This window comes from Glycine soja, chromosome 5 (assembly GCF_004193775.1).
Source record: "Glycine soja cultivar W05 chromosome 5, ASM419377v2, whole genome shotgun sequence".
In the NCBI taxonomy this organism is placed as follows: domain Eukaryota; kingdom Viridiplantae; phylum Streptophyta; class Magnoliopsida; order Fabales; family Fabaceae; genus Glycine; species Glycine soja.
In genome coordinates this window covers 19,349,804-19,363,423 of record NC_041006.1, presented here as the reverse complement: position 1 = coordinate 19,363,423, position 13,620 = coordinate 19,349,804, and positions in this window count along the sequence as shown.

The window sequence follows — 13,620 nt, the reverse complement described above, 5'->3', positions numbered from 1 at the left end:
ACATCAGAATTCACGGGTGAACGGTAGCCTTACGCCATCCATTTGGTAATGCACCCAAGGGGCTCGCTTCCGGAAAAATCCTCTTCACAAACAAAGGCCCTTCATAGTTCGGGCCCATTTCCTCGATTGTCCTTGACAGCATGGGACATTTTTTTAGCACAAGGTTCTCCCTCATGAACTTGCGCAAGCGTTACCTTCTTGTCGAATGCATTCTTCATTCTTTGCTGGTACAATGCGCCCATGATCATGCCGTTAAGCGCTTACCCTCAATGAGGTTGAGCTGGTCATAGCGCGTTTGAGCCCACTCTGATTCCTTTAATTCGGATTCTGCCAAGATCCTTAATGACAGACTTCTACCGTCAAACGGTAACACAGCCTCCATCCATTACCAATGAGGAACGGCGTTGCCCCAGTTGAACGTTCGCACTGAAGTTCGGTAACCGTGTAACGCGATGGGAGCATTTCGTGCCAATCTCTGTATGACACGGTCTCTTTTGGATATCTTTTTGATATTCTTATTGGCCGCTTCCCACGGCTCCATTCATCTTTGGCCGGTTAGTGGTGTTGGAATTGTGATGCTAGATTTCAAACTCTAGCACATTTCCCCATCTCTTTGTTATTCATAGCGTTGGTGCCGTTGTCCGTGATAATCTTCCTTGGCAAACCATATCGGCAGATGAATCTCCTTTCTTAATGACCTGCACTACACCCCTCGTGAACATTGGTGTAGGAAGCCGCCCTCGACCCACTTGGTGAAATAATCTATCGCCTACAAGGATGTAAGCGATGACCATTTGAGGCCTTGGCTCAATGGCCCCGATGACATCTATTCCCACATGGAGAAAGGCCAAGGGCAGACATTGACATTCAGAGGATGCGGTGGAAGATTGACATTATCTGCGAACGCCTTGACATTTGTGGCATTCCTCACATGACACCAAATCATTTCCATGGTTAAGCTCCAGTAATAACCTGCTCTTAGGATCTTCCTGGCCATAGCATGCCCGTTGCGTGCGTTCCAAATGAGCCCTCATGGACTTCCTCGATCATGTGATTCACCTCCCTGGCATCCACACACCGCAGGAGTGTCATGTCGTGGTTTCTATACACAGTATGCTTCCACTCATGAAGAAACCGGCCGCCAACCTCTCAACCAGTCCCGTCAAGCGATATTATGCTTAGAATCTGGGGCAATTAAGGATGTCACTGCATGTTCTTTATCTTTATGTGTTTTCTGGATTTCCCCCAGGGATTCCCCGTCTACTGTATCTCTCGTTACCATCTTTTAAAGAAATGAACGTGGATTCAAGGCTTTAGTCCTCACGTTGGTTTCAAACCTTGCGTTAATTTGTGATCACCTGAGCCTTTCCGCTCAGTTCATGGGATGCCCCAAGCGCTTAATTAAAATTAAACCTAGACCAACTTTCACTAAAATTTGCTGCGTTTGAAAACATTCATGCATACGCATACGCATGCATATTGTTGTAGTAAAACAGGGGCATGATCATCTTGAGCTACCTTCTGGGGCAGAGACAAAACATGGACAGCAGAAACCAATCAAGGTAGGACAATGATGCGGTCAAGATTGGCCACACCTGGTTGTTTCTTACTTGCAGGTACTTAGGAACGGATGCAAGTGGGGATGGGGTCACGACCGATCGATCGTTGCCCCTTCTCTGCGCTAAGCAAGCAGAGAACGTCGTGCAAGGCAGCCCAGTATCCTTTGAATTCGCAGTATTTTACTACCATTGTTTGTTTTTTAGTAATTAACGCCTAATTCTAACTTAAGTAGGCTCAAATAGGCAAAACGCTAACCCATAAGGAAGGAGGGGACATGGTTAATGTTCCTCTCAAAAAAAAAAAAAGAAAAAAAAATGCAGGTTAGCTCGCCTGGGCGAGCAACCCCTGCACCAAAATATAAAAGTGACGAAAGGGGGGACGTTTTTGCATTCAAAAACTTCTTTTCCCCCCTTTCAAAAGCCATACCCACGGAATTTACGAGTTTGCAGCCCTAGGATCTCTACTTTTCGCATTCTTCGATTCCGTTTTGCGCTTTTATTCATCACCAACAAGTAAGTATTCCATCCTTAAGCTTTCTAGCTTTTCATTGGTGTATTTTGATCTCCTTTTGGTGCTCTAAGTTGTGGGAATGTGCTCAAATATGTGGGGCAATTTTGGTTTGTTTTCTTGCTTGATTGGGTTGAATTGGGGGTTTGTATGAGATGGCCCTAGGCCTATAATGCATTTTGAAGCAATGGGACATGCCACATTGTCCCCGTTCTCTTGCTATTGATGCCTAAACGCGCGCCCACCAAGTGTTCGGTGAAATGCCTCAATGGCATTAGCGCGTGATTTTCGTAGGGAAACAACCCATGGGGCAATTTGGTTTGCACATATTTTCTATTTTTTGGGACATGCATTCAGTTTCGAAAGGGCTAGAGTAATTGCCCCACATATATCCTAGGCCTAGGAACCAAAGTTTTTATGCAAAAGGACACAAGAAGGGGTGAATATTGGGTAAAGTTACCCTTTTTGGCCAGTAATCAGCTATGAGCCACGCTACAATAATTTCCCTACGCCTAGATGTTTAGGAATTTTGCTCATCATGAATGTGTAGGTTTAGAATAGGTAGCAAAATACCTTTGGCAATTCACACTTTGGGTGTGGTAGCAAAATACTTGGATGTATGTACATGTAATTTTTGGTAGTCAAAATGTCTCACAAAAAATATATATATGTTGCAGCTCAGGGACGACGAGTATACTGATTTCCAGGAGGAGATAGGTCGCCAGCGGTGGGCATCACTAGTTACCCCCATGGCCAAATTTGATCCAGACATAGTCCTCGAATTTTATGCCAATGCTTGGCCAACAGAGGAGGGCGTGCGTGACATGAGGTCCTGGGTGAGGGGTCAGTGGATCCCGTTTGATGCAGATGCTATCGGCCAGCTCCTGGGATATCCGTTGGTGCTGGAAGAGGGCCAGGAGTGCGAGTATGGCCAGAGGAGGAACCGGTCTGATGGGTTCGATGAGGAGGCCATCGCCCAGTTGCTATGTATACCGGGGCAGGATTTTGCCCGGACTGCTGCAGGGAGGCGAGTGCGAATTATGCGCACCAACATGACCACCCTGACTCAGATATGGATGACTTTGCTGCTCAGCAACATCCTGCCCACCGACCATAATTCCGACCTCCCCCTGCCAAAGTGTCAGCTGGTGTACGCCATCCTGACGCGGATGAGCATCCATGTGGCTCAGTTAATCGCTGATGCCATCTATATTTTTGCAGGTATGGCGCCTACCAGGCACCCTTTGGATCCAGATAAGTCTAACAGGGCCCTGGGATTTCCCACGCTGATGACAGGACTCTGCCAGTCGTTTGGAGTCCCCGTTACACCTACCAAGGTGATTCGGCTGCCCATCACCCGGGCTTTTATTGAGAAGTACTGCACCCAGAGACAGGCTCAGGGGAATGCTCCACAGGCCGCGGGCGCGCCACCACCACCTCATCAGGCTGGCCCGGCTGGGTCATTTGACATGGAGCAGTATTTACGGCATTTGGTTTGCCAGCAGGCGGCCAACCACCGGGCACATGTACAGACCCATGATTGTCTGTACCAGCTGAGCCTCAGCATGCAGAGCCAGGGCTTCGCTTCTTTTTCATGCCCTACTCCAGACCAGTTCAGGGCAGAGGTCGCATGGCCCGGGGATTGGCCCGAGGCCCAAGCAGGAGAGGCACCCCCAGAAGCTCCCGGCGATGGAGAGGAGGCCCACGAGGACGAGGAGATGGCCGATTTGCTTGACTTCTTGGGAGGGAGTGGAGCTACGTGACTGGGAGATCCCCAGATTCATGTTTTCTTTCGTATTTCTTTTATCATTTTTATGTTATGTTTTGACTTGAGAGACTAATGTTTGTTTTTGTTGTTTCGATTGTCATTTGTACAGCGCATACATTTTTGTTTGGATTGTTGCGTTAGTGTTTATATATCATTACTATCAATGATGTTTGAAATTCTGGAACCATGTAGAGTTCTTCGTTTAGGAACATCGTCCAAAAAAAATATAATAAAACAAACAAAAATCATGATAAAAATAAAAATAAAAATAAATGAAAAAGAGAGCAAACAAGAAAAAGAAATAAACAAATGATAAAAAGGAAAAAGAGAGAAAAATGAAAAATAAGTTGTCTAGCTGAAAAACCAACATGCTTTTGAAAAGAGATGACTTCCGACTCTTCTTTGAAAAAAAATTCGCTGATCATAGCTAGTTTTTGAAAAAAAAATGTGTGTACACCTGAAAGGTGAACGCTGTGAAAATTTTCCCGGACGTCCAAAATGGACTCGGATGAATGCACAAATTGATAAAAGAACATATTTTGGAAACATTGGGTTGATCTAAAATAGAGGAAATGAATCCTGAGCCCTAGCATCACATGACCATAAAAATTTGACACTTGAGTGTCCACATAGGTGCATGCATGACCAGCTTTGCATAAAATTTCCAAATCATCATCTTTGCATTTGTGTCATGGAAATAATGTGGGGTATCCCTTTTTATCCTTGAACCAAACCAAACCCTGACATGGATCATGTCTAGCCATTCTACAAGCCTTGAGCCAAAATCCTAACTCACCATAAACCTTGACCCAGGGTGAGAATGTCAATCCTTACCCTCGGAAGCAAAAAAGAAGGAAAGGAAATTTCCAATCAAAGAGAAAGAAAAAAAGAGGAAAGGAAATTCCCAATCAAAGAGTGGGAGAAAGAAAAAAGAAAAGAAAGAAAATTCCCAACCAAAGAATGGGAGAAAGTAAAAAAGAAAGGAAAGAAAGTTCCTGATCAAAGAAACTAGAAGAAATGTGCAGAAAGGTCTTTTTGACCCGACAATATCTGATCAATACAGAATTGCCACCAAATGAACAAAAGGAAGGAAAGGAAACCATGACCTAAAAGTGGTTTTCTCCCTTTGATTACCAACCAAAATCCTGTGCGTCGGTGACTTGTTCACCTCGCGTCAAACAAGAACAGAAAAGGAAAAAAGCCAAAAAAAAAGGGCCAAAAAAACTCAAAAGCCGGAAAAACCACCAAAAGAACCTATTCCCAAGGGAAGTCCTATTGATCCATGATCACACGTGTAATCTTTGATTTGATAGGAAATAATTTGCAAAGTCAAGTCATGACATATCTATGGTTCGGAATTAGGATGAAACACTTACCTGTGCGAGATTGATACACTTTGAGTGATTTTCTTCTATTTTTGTCGAACCCGGTGTTTCCTCTAAATGGTCATTTAGAAACGAAATGCTAACATCCAAAATCTCATTTATGGTTATGGGGTGTTTCATCAGCAGACTCTCCTTCCCCGGTAGACGCATTGTGTTTCACTCAAAAAAGGCATATGCTGCTCTAATCAGTTGGAATATTTGTCTCTTTACCAAAGCATGTGTTGCATTTTAGTGGAGAAAACACCGAGACTTTTTCAAGTCTCACAAGTTATCCAGAACTACGTAGGTCTAAGTTCCTCATTGGAGGATACGTAGGAGCAAGAGCCTCGCTTTTGTCGACCACACCGCTTTTTGTTACCATGACCCAAGAGCTGGTAGCCCGCGGAGACACCTTACGGTTATCCGCACCTCGTCATTCAGTGACCCCATGTGTGATTGATGAGCAGAGGCCAATGGGGTCATCTGCGCCCTTTCCGGAGGTGTCAGCATCTTTCGGTGGAGACTTTTTCAAGTCTCACAATTTATCTAGAACTACGTAGGTCTGAGTTCCTCATTGAGGATACGTAGGAGCAAGAGCCTTGCTTTTGTCGGCCGCCCCACAATCTCTGTCATACTGACCTTGAGGTCATGTGACATGCGGAGACAAATTATGGTCATTCCGCACACCTTTTGCCATTCAGACACGGTCGTGTCTGATGGCATGCAGAGACAAATTATGGTCATTCTGCGCCCTTTTGTCATCCAGAGGCGGCGGGCCCGATGACATGCGGAGACAAATTATGGTCATTCCGCACACCTTTTGCCATTCAGACACAGTCGTGTCCGATGGCACGCAGAGACAAATTATGGTCATTCTGCACCCTTTTTTCATCCAGAGGCGGCGGGCCCGATGACATGCGGAGACAAATTATGGTCATTCCGCACACCTTTTGCCATTCAGACACAGTTGTGTCCGATGGCACGCAGAGACAAATTATGGTCATTCTGCACCCTTTTGTCATCCAGAGGCGGCGGGCCCGATGACATGCGGAGACAAATTATGGTCATTCCGCACACCTTTTGCCATTCAGACACAGTTGTGTCCGATGGCACGCAGAGACAAATTATGGTTATTCTACACCCTTTTGTCATCCAGAGGCGGCGGGGCCCGATGACATGCGGAGACAAATTATGGTCATTCCGCACACCCTTTTGCCATTCAGACACAATTGTGTCTGATGGCACGCAGAGACAAATTATGGTCATTTTGCACCCTTTTGTCATCCAGAGGCGGCGGGCCCGATGACATGCGGAGACAAATTATGGTCATTCCGCACACCCTTTTGCCATTCAGACACAGTTGTGTCCGATGGCACGCAGAGACAAATTATGGTCATTCTGCGCCCTTCGTCAGTCGCGGCAGACAAGCCCGTTGACACGCGGAGATTTACATTATCTTCCGCGCTCACAAGATCTGTCATACTGACTTTTGAGTCACGCTGACGGGCGAAAATACCCGAGTGGTTATCCGTATAAACATTCTTTTGCTATCTGTAAGACAGAATGCTTGATAGCATGCAGAGACTGACATCGTCTTCTGCACCCTTTGTTCCCCCGGGGACAACAAGTCATTTTCATGCGGAGATTTTATGGTCACCCGTGACTCTCGTCAACCGAGAGGAACGAAATTAGTGTCGTATCTTTACTTCCCTTTTATCTCCAATAAAAGACAAGTAAAGAGGGGCAACTGTCATACCCTAATTTCGTCCGGGGACCTTGGCTTGATGACATGCAACTTTTGTTTGGTCCTTGTGAGGTGCTTGGCACCCATCATTGGGCAATTTGTGAAATTCCGGGACATGCCGGAAAACAAAAGAAAATATTGATTCACAATCCGTAAGGTTTCGTGACACACCGGAAATCAAATGGAAGCATCGTTGCACAATTAGTGAGGTTCCGTAACATTCCGTAAGTCAAAAAGGGGATGATTATGTAATCCGCAAGGTTCCGTAACATTACGGAAAGAAAACAAGTATCGTTACGAAATTCGTAAGTTTCCGTAACTTTAGGAAAAAAGAATTACCAAAAAAAGGGCAGGGGGTGTACTTAGTAAAAATAGGGGTGCAAATAGCAACCAGGCCCACTTGGGCCCTCCAGAAGATTCCTTCAGAAGGCTGTTGCTTCTGGAGGAAGCAACCCTGCTCGCCTGGGCGAGCTGGATGGCAAGCTTCTCCCCCAATTTTCTATAAATAGGGGGAGAAGTGAAGTGAAAAAGGGTTCAGCCCCTTAGGCACTTCTCTCTCTTTCGAATTTGCTTAGAAAAACTGTTTCCGTGAAGAAAATCCAAGCCGAGGCGCTTCCGTAACGTTTCCGTAACGTTTCTGTGAGTGATTTCGCGAAGGTTTTCGACCGTTCTTCGACGTTCTTCATTCGTTCTTCATCGTTCTTCGGTCTTCAACAGGTAAGTACCTCGAATTAAGCTTTTCGATTCATTCTATGTACCTGTGGTGGTCCACATTGTGTTTCGTGTATTTTCCTTCTCGATTTCATTTACTTTCCGTACCCCTTTTGACGTGCTTAAGCCATTTTATTTAAGTCATTTCTCGCTTAACCTAAAAATAAAATAAATTTCCACCGATCGTTTGAATTGTATTATCCGTTAACTTCGGTTAAAATGAATTCTGACCGTTCGGTCGTGCCGTAATCACGTTGGAAATCAAAAAAGAGGTAAAAAAATAATATAATAATAAAAAAATACCTTTTAGTAAAATAAAGCGAAAAATCAATTGGACGTTTTCTCTTTGGGATCTCTCATTCTTGATTGAATTGACTAATAACTAAAGTGAAACTAAGGCTAAAATCAACTCGCCTAGTCAAGCTCGTCCATAAAAATAGGTTTTTGAAGTTTATCATTTCAATTTCTTACTAAGTAAAATGGATCATTTTCAAGGTCCAACGCCTTAAAATGATCACCTTTTAAGTAAAAAAGAATCACTTGATAAGAAAGAACTACGTAGGTCTGATTTCCTCATCGCAATTGAGGAATGCGTAGGAGCAAAGGGAAACACCCTTGTCGACCACAAAAAGAGAAAAAATATAAAAAGGGTATAAAGGATATAAAGACATAAAAAGGGAACGTAAAAATCAAAGTCATGTTTGCACATTCGATTAAAGGCTGTCGTCCCTTGGGACGGACGTGTGGGGTGCTAATACCTTCCCCGTGCGTAAATACAACTCCCGAGCCTTTCACTTAAAAGTTCGTAGATCGCGTCTTTTCCGGTTTTTCCGACGTTTTCCTCAAATAAACGTTGGTGGCGACTCCGCGCGTATTCCTTTCGTGGAACACGCATCCCGCGAGTCACGCGTCGCCCTCCCGCCGAAGGGTAGGTTGCGACACTAGGGGCAGATCAAAAGTTTTTACCCGTCGATGTTTTTAAACAAAAAAAAAAGGGGGACAAACTCGAGAATTTCAATGGATTGGTTAAACATCAAACTACTCCATTGTCGTCACTCCAAAATGGTCAAGTGACTAAATCAAACAGAACATACACTCTGAGGGAGTTCCCGGAGGGATTTGCAAAAAGATAGGATGAGGTTGCATGAATTATCACCTCTTTCAAAAGGACAGTCAATCTGTGTTTTCCAAAAAAAATTAAATCAAAATCAAAATCACAAAATAGGGAAAGAATGTAATGAACATTGTACAACTTTCCATTACATTGCATTGTTTCATATGAAGTCTGCATTTACCGCATTTCAAGACAAAGGTTGCATGCATTTGCATCCTTAAAAATCATGTTAACTGCATAGATTTCCTACATCTAAATGTCCAATCTTGTGAATTTGGGATGACCGGCCCTCTCGATGAATCGATCTCTTGATTTCTCATAAGGGTGAACCCTTGGGTACTAGTACCTATCTTCTTCAGAGGGCTACATGTCCTCGCCATCAGAGGATGACAAGTCCTCACCATCAGAGGACTACACGTCCTCGCCTTTAGAGGACTACACGTCCTCACCATCAGAGGACTACACGTCCTCACCATCAGAGGGCTGCACGTCCTCACCTTTAGAGGACTACATGTCCTCACCATCAGAGGGCTACACGCCCTCGCCTTTATAGGGCTACACGCCCTCACCTTCAGAGGGTTACACACCCTTATCTTCAGAGGACTATACGTCCTCCCCATGAGAGAACTACACGTCCTCGCCTTCGGAGGGCTACACGCCCTTGCCTTTAGAGGATTATACGTCCTCGCCATCAGAGGACTACACGTCCTCGCCTTCAGAGGACTTCACATCCTCACCTTCAGAGGGTTACACACCCTCATCTTCAGAGGACTATACGTCCTCCCCTTTAGTGGGCTACGCGCCCTCGCCTTCAGAGGGCTACATGTACCTTCACCTTTAGAGGGCTACATGTCCTCGCCATCAGAGGATTACAAGTCCTCACCATCAGAGGACTTTACGTCCTCACCTTCAGAGGTCTTCACGTCCTCGCCTTAAGAGGGCTGCACACCCTCGCCTTCAGAGGACTACACGTCCTCACCTTCAGTGGACTACACGTCCTCACCTTCAGAGGGCTCCACGCCATCGCCTTCAGAGGACTACACGTCCTCCACTTCAGAGGACTACACGTCCTCGCCTTCAGAGGGCTACACGCTCTCGCCTTCAATAGGCTCCATATTCGCACCTTAAGAGAATTTAAGGTCCTCTGCCCTTAAATGCTTAACCAAGACTTGCACTCCCGGTTAAGGGGCCAGTAGTTTCCTTTTATCAGTTCCTGGGCCACCCCCTGATATTGGAGGAGGGCCAACTGTGCGAGCACAACCAGAGAGGGAGGTTATCACACAGCTACTATGCATACCGGGGCAAGATTTCACCCGTGCCGCTGCAAAGAGACGAGTGCGGATCATGTGCACCAACATGACCACTCTTACACAGATATAAATGACGTTGCTACTTAGCAACATTCTGCCCAGCGACCACAATGCCGATCTCCCCCTGCGAAAGTATCAGTTGGTCTGTGCCATCACGACATAGGTAAGTATGCATATGGTTCAACTGATTTCTAATGTTATCTACTATTTGCAGGGGTCACGCCCACAAGACACCCAGTGGACCCGGAGAAATCCAACAGGGCCCTGGGGTTTCCAGCTCTGGTTACGGGCCTCTATCAGTCCTATAGGGTTCCCATCCCCCTAGCAAGGTCACGCCATCATGACATAGGTAAGTTTGCAGGGATCGCGCCCGCAAGACACCCAGTGGACCCGGAGAAGTCCAACAGGGTCCTAGGGTTTCCAGCTCTGATTACGAGTCTCTGTCAGTTCTACGGAGTGCCCGTCACCCCCAGCAAGGTAATCAGGCCTCCTACTAACCGAGTTTTCATCAAGAAGTATTGCGCCCCCATGCAGGCAGAGGGCGAGACACCACAACAGCCTGGGGATGGCCAGCAACAGGCAGCAAATGCACCGCCGCCACCTCCAGAGCCCCTCAGCTCATCCACAAAAAGGTTAGAGTATTGCCTACGACACATGGCCGACCAATAGGCAACCAAGTCCAAAGCCAAAGGTAAGCAAAGTACTAGGTCCGTGACCGACAAATCATCAGGCGTCCAGCTCAAGACGTTAAAGAAGCGCTACTAGGAGGCAACCTAGTACCTTTGGAATCTATGCTTGTTATTTGATCACTTTTTATAGTAGGACGCACCTAGTTGCTCATGATCCTAGGAATTTAAATAAAACAAGCACAAGCTCGGAAGGTAGTCATACCTCACAAAATATATATATGTATGTTTAGGTAGCAAGATACCTTAGATATGCATGTATGTAGCAAAAAGATACCTCACAAAACATATATATGTATGTTTACGTAGCAAGATACCTTGGATATGCATGTATATAGCAAAAATACATCACAAAAATATACACATGTTTAGGTAGCAAAATACCTCATGAAAAGAAAAAAACAAAAACAAACATGGAAAAGAAATAAACACATGATAAAAAGGAAAAAAGAAAAAAGAAAAATAAGTTGTCTAGCTGAAAAACCAACATGCTTTTGAAAAGAGATGACTTCCAGCTTTTCTTTGAAAAAATTCACTGATCATAACCAGCTTTTGAAAAAAAATGTGTATACACCTGAAGGGTGAATGCTGTGAAAATTTTCCTGAACACCCAAAAATAGACTCGGATGGATGCACAAATTGATAAAAGAACTTATTTTGGAAACATTGGGTTGACTTAAATAGAGGAAATGAATCCTGAGCCCTAGCATCACATGACCAAAAAATTTTCGACACTTGAGTGTCCACATGGGTGCATGCATAGTATTTTGCATACAATTTCCGAATCATCATTGTTGCATTTGTGTCATGGAAATAATGTGGGACATCCCCTTTTATCCTTGAACCAAACCAAACCCTGACATATATCATGTCCAGCCGTGCTACAAGCCTTGAGCCAAAATCCCAACTTACCATAAACCATGACCCAGGGTGAGAATATCAATCCTTGCCCTCGGTAGAAAACACAAAAAGAAGGAAAATTCCCAATCAAAGAAAGGGAGAAAGCAAAAAAGGAAAAGAAAATTCCCAATTAAAAGAGAGAGAGAAAGCAAAAAAAAAAGAGGAAAAAGAAAATCCCCGATCAAAAGAAAACAGAAGAAATATGCAGAAAGGTCTTTTGGACTAGACAATATCTGAACAATATAGAATTGTCACCAAGAAAACAAAAAAAAGAAGGAAACCACGACCTAAAATGGTCCTCTCCCTTTGATTACCAACCAAAACCCTGTGCGTCGGCGACTTGTTCGCCTCGCACTAAACAAAAACAGAAAAGGAAAAGGCCAAAAACATTCAAAGCTAAAATTCCCACAAAAAAAACAAAAAACAACACCATTCCCAAGAAAAAGTCCTACTGATCCATGATCATGCATGTAATCTTTGATTTGATAGGAAATAATTTGCAAAATCAAGTCATGGCATATCTATGGTTCGGAATTAGGATGAAACACTTACCCGTGTGAGATTGATACACTTTGAGTGATTTTCTTCTATTTTTGTTGAACCCAATGTTCCCTCTAAATGCTCATTTTGAAGCGAAATGCTAACATCCAAAATCTCATTTATGGTTATGAGAAGATTTCATCAGTATACTCTCCTTCCCCGGTAGGCACATTGTTTTTCATCCAAAAAATATGTTGCTCTGATTAGTTGGAAGTTTTGTCTCTTTACAAAAGCATGTTCGCATTTTAGTAAAGAAAACACTGAGACTATTTTTAGTCTCATAAGTTATCCAGAACTACGTAGGTCTGAGTTCCTCATTGAGGATAGGTAGGAGCAAGAGCCTCGCTTTTGTCGGCCACCCCACAATTTCTGTCATACTAACCCTGGAGTCACGTGACATGCGGAGATACCCGAGTGGTTATCCGTTTAAACTTTCTTTTGCTATCTCTAAGACTCAAAGCATGATAGGACGTAGAGACTAACGTTGTCTTCTGCACCCTTTGTCAATCGCGGCCAACAAGCCCGTTGACACGCGGAGACAATTTCTGTCATACTGACACTGGAGTCACGTGACATACGGAGATACCCGAGTGGTTATCTGTTTAAACTTTCTTTTGCTATCTCTAAGACCCAAAGCATGATAGCACACAAAGACTAACGTCGTCTTCTGCACCTTTTGTCATCCAGAGGCGGCGGACCCGATGACATGCGGTGATAGATTACGGTCATCCGCACGCTCAATGAGTGATAAACGCGCATAGACGAATTCTGCGCCCTTTATCATTCAGGAGCAGCGAGTCGAGTGGTAAACGTGCATAGACGAATTCTGTGCCCTTTGCCATTCAGATTTCACAAATTGGGTGATAAACACGCACAGACAAATTCTGCGCCCTTTATCATTCAGGAATAACAAGTTGGGTGGTAAACGCGCAGAGACAGATTCTGCGCCCTTTGTCATTCAAGAGCAGCAAGCTGAGTGGATAAACGCGCAGAGACAGATTCTGCGCCCTTTATCATTCAGGAACAACAAGTTGGGAGGTAAACGCGCAGAGATAGATTATGCGCCCTTTATCATTCAGGAGCAGCGAGTTGAGTGGTAAACACGCATAGACGAATTCTATGCCCTTTGCCATTCAAATTTCGCAAATTGGGTGATAAACGCGCATAGACGAATTATGCGCCCTTTATCATTCAAGAGCAGCAAGCTGAGTGGATAAACGCACAGAGACAGATTCTGCGCCCTTTATCATTCAGGAACAACAAGTTGGGTGGTAAACGCACAGAGACAGATTCTGCGCCCTTTATCATTCAGGAGCAGCGAGTCGAGTGGTAAACGCGCATAGACGAATTCTGCGCCCTTTGCCATTCAGATTTCGCAAATTGGGTGATAAACACACATAGACGAATTATGCGCCC